Source organism: Coptis chinensis, chromosome 3, assembly GCF_015680905.1.
Source record: "Coptis chinensis isolate HL-2020 chromosome 3, ASM1568090v1, whole genome shotgun sequence".
NCBI lineage: Eukaryota > Viridiplantae > Streptophyta > Magnoliopsida > Ranunculales > Ranunculaceae > Coptis > Coptis chinensis.
In genome coordinates, this window is record NC_141458.1 from 106,897,424 (window position 1) to 106,907,507 (window position 10,084).

At 38.5% G+C, this 10,084-nt stretch overlaps 1 long non-coding RNA gene across 1 annotated transcript; it reads right to left on the reverse strand.

Moving 5' to 3' along the window:
• Positions 1–8,828: 8,828 nt before the first annotated feature.
• Positions 8,829–9,636, reverse strand: LOC147512666 (uncharacterized). Its single transcript, XR_015217250.1, has 2 exons — positions 9,406–9,636; positions 8,829–9,294 (listed from the first exon to the last, which is right to left on the reverse strand). It is a non-coding gene; the product is annotated as an uncharacterized LOC147512666 (long non-coding RNA).
• Positions 9,637–10,084: the final 448 nt, after the last annotated feature.

Below are 10,084 nucleotides of genomic sequence, written 5' to 3' on the forward strand. Positions count from 1 at the left end.
CCTTTCTCTTGTAAAAGTGACATGTTTCTTCACATATTTGACTCCAATGCCTAAAATATACAAAAGCACATAAACAATACTAACTCTTATTTATTAATCACATAATTGGTCTAAATGTAATATTATTAAGGCTCTTATCAATAAATAGATAGAGATGAACTATGTAAGGCTTGATTCAAGTTTACCCTGAGAAACTTGATACGTAGGCAACTCTTATCCCAAGAAAGAGTGCAACCATTCTCAATCAATCCCAACCTCATGTCATAAACCCAGAACACCAAACCTCTACAATGACCAATCAGTTGTGTATTTGGCTAAAGAAACTGAGGAAATTTCGATACCAAAGATCTGAACAATGGGTTCGCTTTCTTCAATCGATACAGTAGCCATGGAGCCATGGTTGAGGCTTTTAATTTCAAGTTGTTGATTGGATCTGTTGGGGTTTTTAAATGTTAGAGATAATTGTGATTTTCTTGAGATGGATAAGGTTTTCATGGGTAAGTCGAGCTTGGAAGATCTGTCGTATTATCTGGAATTGTTCGAGGAGATGTAGTGGAGACTGGAGAGAACTCAAGAAAAGCCCATTTTGCTCCAACTTCTCCACCAAACTACCATGTCTAGAAACCCACTATTTGGTCGTCTCTAAGGATCCCCACAGACGGCGCCATTGTATGAACCCAATTTCATACCATTAACCTTCTATGTATCCCCATCCTTAATGAATGAATAGTCATCAGCTAATAGTGATTGAGCAATTAATTAAATTGGTTTGTTCTCCACTCTATCCCTCCTCCTTTCTTTGTGGAGTAGCCTCCCTATTTTTTTTTTTCTTCTAACCCTATCTCTTATGGGTTTTATACCATTCTCTCTATTTTCTCCTAGCCCTTGATCCTTCTTGTCCATCTCATGGTATAAAATTACTCACTTGTCTTTCTCTACCATTTTGAGTTAAGTTCCTGTGCTCCCATCTCATGCAAGTGTTATGATTTAGGCCTTAATCTTATACATGTGATATCACTGGTCATAAATATGGCTACTACACATTGTATCAGCAATGTTAAGTAAATATATAATTGGAATAAAAACTACTAAATCCCCAAATCAAGACTAGTTCAATTGAAACAATATTATATCATAAAGCCATAGCCTACATATTATAGAGTATTCAATCTAAGATAATCTCCTGCAAATAGATAACTGGTCCCAAACTGGAACAGAAAATAATCAAATATGAATTTAAAGAGTGTAAATCAGACTTATTCTATGTTGTGTATTGGCGTATTGCTTTATTTCATTAATTAATCTAAATTAGCATGTATTGCTTCATTAATTAAAAAATCAAGTTAAGCCTTTTTTGTATTCTAGATATAATCATTGAGTATGAATCTATAGCACTCGATCTGTTAACTATGATCATGTTCAACAATAATTGTACAACTATTTGAAACAAAATAATTTAAAAAAAAATCATAAAAAAAAAATCTATAACAGAATGCAGTAAAAACGAAGCAAGTAGAAATATGCCATAAGGGAACATAATGTAAAAATTGAGAGAAAGACAGAGAGAGTAAGTTAAGGTTTGAAAGCACACCTTTTGATAGGGGTGCAAACGGATAGGTTCGGATGCGGATATGGCTGTATCCGAATCCGAATCCGAAAATTTATACCGATATCCGAATCTGAATCCGAATCCGACAGATATTAAAAAAATTATCCGAATCCGATTTCGGATATCCGAAACGGATATCGGATAATATCCGATCCAAAAATTAAAATTAATTAAAATTTTATTTGTTTTGAATAATTCATTTTACCACTATAAAAACTAGTATAAATATTATATTTGTCATTTATTATTATTATTATTTTGTTATTATAGTTTTATATTATTAGTTTATGATTTTATATAATATTTTGTACAATAAAAAATGAATAAATTAATTATATATAATAACTATTAATTTTTTAAATCGGATCAGATATTATCGGATGCGGATATGTCAATATCCGAATCCGTATCCGTTAGGACATAAAAAAAAATCCAAATCCGAATCCAAAATTTTCGGATAATATCCGATTTTTCGAATACGAATTCGAATCGGATTCGAATATTTGGATATCCACTTGCACCCCTACCTTTTGACATGATCCATTAGTAGATTTGAGAGGAAGTGGAGTACGTAGCTTTAGGTTTAAACTTTCCTATTAGTTCAAAGAGTTTGTTGCATTGATTATGATAAGGAGAAGATAAGCCAACTTCTGTTTGGCTTCGGTTTAGAAGTGGCAATGAATTGGGTTTTGTTATTGCCTCGTGAAAATTCTACATAGGTTTAGTGGAAAGATAAGTCTGCTTGACAGTTTTAGTAGATCCATATGGGAGAGCTCTGTTATAAGAAATTGCCACCACGGATAGTGATTGTCCACCTCATATGTACTCTGCTTTAATATAGAGAGATGATCATATAATCGACTGCCGAGAGAGAGAGAGAGAGAGAGAGAGAGAGAGTTCTAATTCTAATAGGAAACAATACGTATTACACTTGCACTCAAAATGTAATCGTATTGTTAAGTAATCCACATGGCATAACCAAGTACTAGGAAATTGCCACATAGGAAAGAAGTTGTGCACCTGATATGTACTATGTTTTAATATAGAGAGAGGTGATATAGATATTGATATTGATATATTGATTGATTGATTGATTGGTATAGATATAGATATAGATATAGATTAAACGATACGAATCTAGTTCTAATAGCCTGTAAAACATCAGTTCACAAAATTTCAAATAAAATCAATTTTTCGCTCATAGATAACATATCTACTGTGCCTGCAAAACGATTAATTGATGTTGAATTGGAATCCTTAACTTTTCTATTGCTCGTGAAGCATGCGTCAACAGGGGCGGATGGGGGGCACCCAAAATTTTCCGTCGAAAAAAAAATACTAGTTATAATAGTGTATAATTCACCCCCCAAAAAATGTTTGTAGTGTATGTTCGTTAGTTTTAGCAGCCCCCTTGATCGAGTGGCAATCCTTGTTGGAGTTATCCCTCACATGAGGATGAGGAAGAAGAGGAGAGAAAGAAGTTTTGTTTGTGTGAAGAGGTCCGAGTGCGCGCTCAGATTGGTCTAAGACCAAGGCGCGCCTGCGCCCTTGGTACTGGAAAACAAAACAGGCACTTGAGGGCACGCACGCTCAACATTGGCCTTGCCAAGAGCGTGCTCGCGCCCATGTCTATTTTCGCAGTTTCTATTTTGCTACAGTAACCACGAGATTACGGTTTACTATATAAATAGAAACAAGGTTTTGGAAAACCTAAGTCACGAAATTGAAACCCAATTTTGAGAGCAATCAAGATTGAGAGAGAACCCTTGCATCCAGAAAAGCTGGTAAGGAGAGAGGAGTGATCTAGTAAGGTGGAGAGACTTGAGAGGAGTGATTGTAATCTTCATTCCCATGTTATAAAAGGATTAGCTCTTATGGAAATAGGCATCATTGGCCGAACCACGTTACATCTTTGTGTTATGGTATGTTTTACTTTTCTTTACATTATTATTTGTTGTTAATAGTTGTTTAGAGAGTTGGGCATGCTAGGTTGGATTGTAGTCGATATTTAGAATTTTTCTGGAGTAGTAGTTTGTTCAAGTACAAGTTATCTATGTAGTGGGGATCGATTGGTATCGTTATTCCCCAACAAGTGGTATCAGAGTTAGGTTAGATTAACCTAGGTTGTTATCTAAACCTAGCCCAGAAGGTGTTTGATAAAATTCCTCGAGAGGAGGTTTGAGTTGAAATAACTTGTAGAGATGGACCATTCAGTGAACACTCGCATGACTATTCTGAATAGAGTGAACTACACTATTTGAAAGGCCAAGATGGAATACTTGCCCGGCCTATTGCAAGGACTTGGCACAACCCATTGAAAATGGGGAAGAAAAACCGGAAGTGATTCCTTTGGCTGAGTGGAGCAAGCTTGACAGAAAATCAATAGGGTACATTCGACAGTGGATTGACGATAGTGTCTTCCACCATGTATCCCAAGAGACTACTGCTTTTGGCTTGTGGAAGAAACTCGAAGACCTCTATGAAAGGAAGTCAGCCGAAAACAAAGTACTGCTCATTAAGAAGTTTGCCAACACAAAGTACAAAGAAGGTTCTTCAATGTCTGATCATCTTAATGAAGTACAGGATATCATCAATCAGTTGCACTTGATGAAGATTGATATGGGAGACGAAGTTGAGGATTTGTTCCTATTAAACTCTCTACCCGACAATTGGGAGACGTTAGCAGTTTCTCTTAACGGAGCCGCTAAATATGGAGTTATTTCCATAGAGATGGCTACCGGGGCATTGTTTAATGAGGAGACAAGAAGGAGTTCAAGAAGCAGCTCCTCTCACTCAGAGATCCTTGTCACAGAGAAGCGGGGGAGAGGTAAAGCAAAAAACCATCTCATTCTAGAGGTGATGACAAAAGCAAATCTAGGGGTGAAGCTATAACTCCTAAGGCAGAGAGACAATGTTACTATTGTGCCACCAAGGGTCACTTCAGATATGAGTGCAGAACACTGAAGAGGGATGAGAAGAATAAATGTGTACATGAAGACATGGTAAAGAGGAACGGAAACACAGGCAAAGATATTACCGCACTAGTCGACGATGGTCTAGTGGGAATTGTGTCAAAATGTGGTGTGTGTTGTCTTAGTACCTCATGCCAGGATACAGAGTAGGTGATAGATACAGGAGCATCCTATCACATCACACCGCATAAGGAATTCTTCACTACCTACAGCTATGGTGAATTTGGTGAGGTAAAGATGGGTAACAGTAGAGTCTCGAAGATTGTAGGCATTGGTGATGTTCATGTAGAAACCAATGTCGGCTACACCTTGACACTCAAGGATGTAAGACATGCCCCTGACATTCGGCTAAGCCTAATTTCAGCTGGGAAGTTAGATGATGATGGCTTTCTAAACTCGTTTGATAACGGATTATGGAAATTGAGCAGAGGTTCCATTATACCAGCCAAAATGAAGAAAACTTGCTTTCTTTACAAGACACAAGCTAGTTTGTGTAAAACAGAAGTAAATGCGGCAGAAGAAGAAGCTTCCTCTAAACTATGGCATAAGAGACTATGTCATATGGGCGAAAAAGGAATGGAAGTTCTTGCCAAGCAAAATGTCTTGTCAAACATCAAAGGTATGTATTTAATTAGATGTACACACTATTTGGTAGGAAAGCAACACAAGGTGTCTTTCCAAAGATTTCCCTCTCACAGAAATGACAATGTCCTTGAGCTTGTACACACTGACTTATGTGGTCCTATGAAAGTGAAGTCCCACGAGGGAGCTTTGTACTTCTTGACTCTCATTGATGATGCATCAAGAAAGATTTGGTCATATAGTCTAAAGACCAAGGATGAAGTACTTGGCGTGTTCAAGAATTTCCATAGCATGGTGGAAAGAGAAACAAGGAAGCCTTTGAAGTGTATTCGCTCAAAATAATGAGGGGGTGAGTATATTGGGCCGTTTGAAGAGTATTGATAGAGTCATGGGATTCGTCATGAGTAGACCATTCCCAAAACTCCGCAACACAATGGTGTAGCCGAGAGGATGAATCATACCATTGTAGAGAGGATGAGATGCATGATGTCTTACTCTAAGTTACCGAGAAGTTACTGGATAGAAGCAATGCGCACAGTCGTACGTGTGATCAACCTATCGCCGTCAAAGCCTCTAAATAGTGATTATCCAAAGAGAGTATGGTTAGGCAGAGATGTTGATTATGGATACTTTAAGGTATGTGGGTGCAGGGCATTTATTCATATTCATAAGGATGAGAGATCCAAGCTTGATGACAAAGCCAAACAATGCATTTTTCTGGGTTATGGGGATGAGAAGTTTGGCTACAAACTCTATGATCCGATTAACAAGAAGGTAATCCGAAGTCGAGATATTGTGTTTTTGGAAGACCAAACCATAGAAGATTTCGATGAGGGTGAGAAGCTACAAGCTTTCACTAATGATCTTGTTGATTCATAACCAGAAGTTCCTACTATGGAACGTGTAGAAGGCATTGAAAATGTAGAGAACCATGGGTTTGAAGCTCATGATGATGATTCTATTGCTCATGATGGGATAGAACCTATTGATATAGAATATGCAAATGAAGTGTATGAACCACCACCTAAGCAAGCAAAAGTGCATCCTCCTGAGCCACAAGAAGATGGTGCAAGGAGGTCAGACAGAGAGAGATAAGCTTCAACTAGGTATCCACCACATACGTATGTTTTACTATCTGATGGTGGAGAACTTATGTACTACCAAGAGGCCCTTGAAGGTACAAACAAAGAAAAGTGGTTGAATGTCATACATGATGAGATGGATTCTTTGCATAAGAATCACACTTATGAGTTAGTTGAGAAACCGAAAGGAAGAAAAATTCTCAAGAATAAGTGAATCTACAAAGTCAAGCACGAGGAAAATAATCCACACCCAAGGCACAAAGTTTGCCTTGTTGTGAAGGGATTCGGTCAAAAGAAAGGAATTGACTTTGATGAAATTTTCTCTCCTATAGTTAAGATGACTTCTATCAGGGTGGTATTGGGTATGACCGTCAAGTATGACCCTAGAGGTTGAGCAGCTAGATGTTAAGATAGCTTTTCTTCATGGAGACCTTGAAGAAGATGTCTACATGGACCATCCAAAGGGGTGGTTTGAGGTTAAAGGCAAGGAGCACCTAGTATGCAAGCTGATAAAGAGATTGTATGGGTTGAAGCAGACACTGAGACAGTGGTACATAAAGTTTGATTCCTTTATGGCAAAGCAAGGATACAAGAAGTCTGCTTCCGATCATTGTGTATTTGTTCAGAAATTTCCAGATGTGAATTTCATAGTGCTCTTGTTGTATGTGGATGATATGTTGATAGTTGGCCTGAACATCAACAAGATATCCAAGCTGAAGAAAGACTTGAGTAAGTTTTTTTAGATGAAGGATTTAGGTCAAGCAAAGCAGATACTTGGGATGCGGATCACTTGTGACAGAAAGAGTGGGAAGTTGTGGCATTCTCAAGAAAGCTACATTGAGAAGGTGTTGAAAAAATTCAACATGGATCAAACGAAGCCAGTCAGTTGTCCTCTTTGTGGCCAGTTCTGCATGACCAAAGGTATGTGTCCAAAGGGAGAGCATGAGCATAATGAAATGGAAAAGATTCTTTATGCATCCGCAGTGGGCAGCTTGATGTATGCAATGGTGTGTACAAGACCAAATATTGCTTTCGTCGTTGGTGTTGTAAGCCAATTTCTGTCAAATCCGGGTAAGAAGCATTAGGAAGGTGTTAAGTGGATATTAAAATATCTCAAGCGCACTTCTAAATCGTGTTTGTGTTTTGTTGGAAGTAAGCCCTTACTTGAAGGCTACACGGATGCAAACATGGCAGGTGATGTTGACTCGATGAAGTCCACTTCCTGTTATCTGGTTACTTTTGCAATTGTAGGGGGGAGTTTCTTGGCAATCTAAGTTGTAAAAGTGTGTTGCCCTCTCCACTACAAAAGTCGAGTATATTGCAGCCACTGAGTGTTGCAAAGAGATGTTATGGATGAAGAGGTTCTTCGATGAACTAGGGCTAAAGCAGAAATAGTTTGTAGTTCTATGTGATAGTCAGAGCACCATCCATTTGAGCAAGAATCCGAGTTTCCATTCTATATCCAAGCACATACATGTGCGTTATCATTGGATTAGAGAAGTACTCGAAGACAAGCATTTATGTATTGAGAAGATCCATACCGACAAAAACGAGTCGGATATGATGACCAAAGTCTTATCGAAAGGTAAGTTTGATGTTTGTTGTGCTACCGCCGAAATGGTAGCATACTCCGCCTATTGATTTGAAAATTACATGGAGGTATCCACCCTCGATGTTTGGGAAGGGGAGATTTTTGGAGTTATCCCTCACATGAGGATGAGGAAGAAGAGGAGAGAAAGAAGTTATGTTTGCGTGAAGAGGTTTGAGCGCGCGTGCGCTCTGATTGGTCTAAGACCAAGGCACGCCCACGCCCTTGGTACTGGAAAACGAAATAGGCACTTGAGGGGGGGGGGCGCTCGACATTGGCCTTGCCGAGAGCGCGCCCACACCCATGTCTATTTTTGCAATTTCTATTTAGCTACAGTAACCACGAGATTGCGGTTTACTATATAAACAGAAACAAGGTTTTGGAAAACCTAAGTCACGAAATTGAAACCTGATTTTGAAAGCAATCAAAATTGATAGAGAACCCTTGCATCCAAAAAAACTGGTAAGGAGAGAGGAGTGATCTAGTAAGGTGGAGAGACTTGAGAGGAGTGATTATAATCTTCCTTTCCACGTTATAAAAGGATTAGCTCTTGTGGAAGTAGGCATCATTAGCAGAACCACGTTACATCTTTGTATTATGGTACGTTTTACTTTTCTTTGCATTATTATTTGTTGTTAATAGTTGTTTAGAGAGTTGGGTATGCTAAGTTGGTTATAGTCGATATTTAGAATTTGTCTGGAGTAGTTATTGGTTCAAGTACAAATTATCTGTGTAGTGGGGATTGATTGGTATCGTTATTCCCCAACAATCCGCCCCTGTGCTTCAATACTGTATTTGAAAATTATGCTGTCCAAAATTACTATAGAAGTTTGGAGACTTTGCACAATGTGTTCTTGATTATTTAATTTATCGATATTTATCTTTACAAATTTCCTTGCTCGGCTTCTCGAATGTCATAATTCGATTGACTTTGATCATACAGTTTAGATGCGTGTGTTATGTGTAGCTCGAAGTTACAACTCTAGATCTTCGTACGTAATTAACAACTCTAGCTAGCAGCAGGCTGCTTTTATAATTTCCCACGAAAGCAAACCATTACAAAGACGTACGGAGCCATTCATGTTCAACACAAGAAAAGCTCAGACAGTCGCCATTCATGTTCAACACAAGAAAAGCTCAGACAGTCATACTGAGCTGAAGAACTCTAAAAGGCTCCTATTCAACATACTACTGCATGAGATGCACGCTTTTATTTATTTTACACAGAGAAACAGAAAACAGACACAGGAGGGCTTAGACTACAGTACTGTACACAAGATCATGCAACTTCAGGTCTACGTTCTTAGCAAGAGCAGCACCCATATGATGAGCAGTACCGGCCACGGCGCCCTCCTCCCCAATTACCACCGCCTCCACGTCCCCAATCACCACCGCCACGTCCCCAGTCACCACCACCTCCATAGTACTTGCTATCTTCAACACTTCCTGGCGCCACTTTATCTGCAAGAAAACAAATATATAATAAGCGTTAATAATATCTTTATTGCATATGCATACTAACTGCTAGATAATATATGCTTGGTGCATAATAGTATGTTTCGTCTCGCTCACTTGGTTGTTGATCTTGTTTGGAAGCCTTAGCTACTTCACCAGAATAGACGACAAGATAAACAGTAGAGAGAACAAGAAGAAGGAAAACCACTTTTGAAGAACCCATAGTTCCTTCCATGCAACAGATATTTTACTACGGACTACTACCTCTACTAAGCAAATGATGAGATCAGTGTAGTTTACCGTCTTCACTATTTATAGTGCAGGGCGTGCAGAAGAACCGATGGTGCCATGGTGGACTAATGGACTTCATAGTATATCAATGTATGACGCAGTGGCATTAATAACGGCCGAATTTCAACGTTATGCATTGGTGAAGAAGACAACATCCATTATGAATGCATTTTAGGGTAACAGCTAAGTAAACTCATTTCCTTCCACGTGGTACACATTTTTGGGCTCGATCGATCAGTGGCTTCTGCACCTCCCCTGAGTAGTATGATTATCATTTTTTTTTTTGGCCAATGTAATAATCAGCATAAATATGGCGACTGTTTAGTACGAATACTAGATTATACTTTTGACTTCTGAGAACATTAATTAGACTCGAAGTCCATCTGTCCATGAAAGTGGATGAGTTTCGCCTTGGACTAACTTACAAAGTACAAAAAAGCCCAGTTGACCTCTCATGTGATCGATCGTCATCCAAAGAAAAAGATTGTTTCCATAACGATATTTG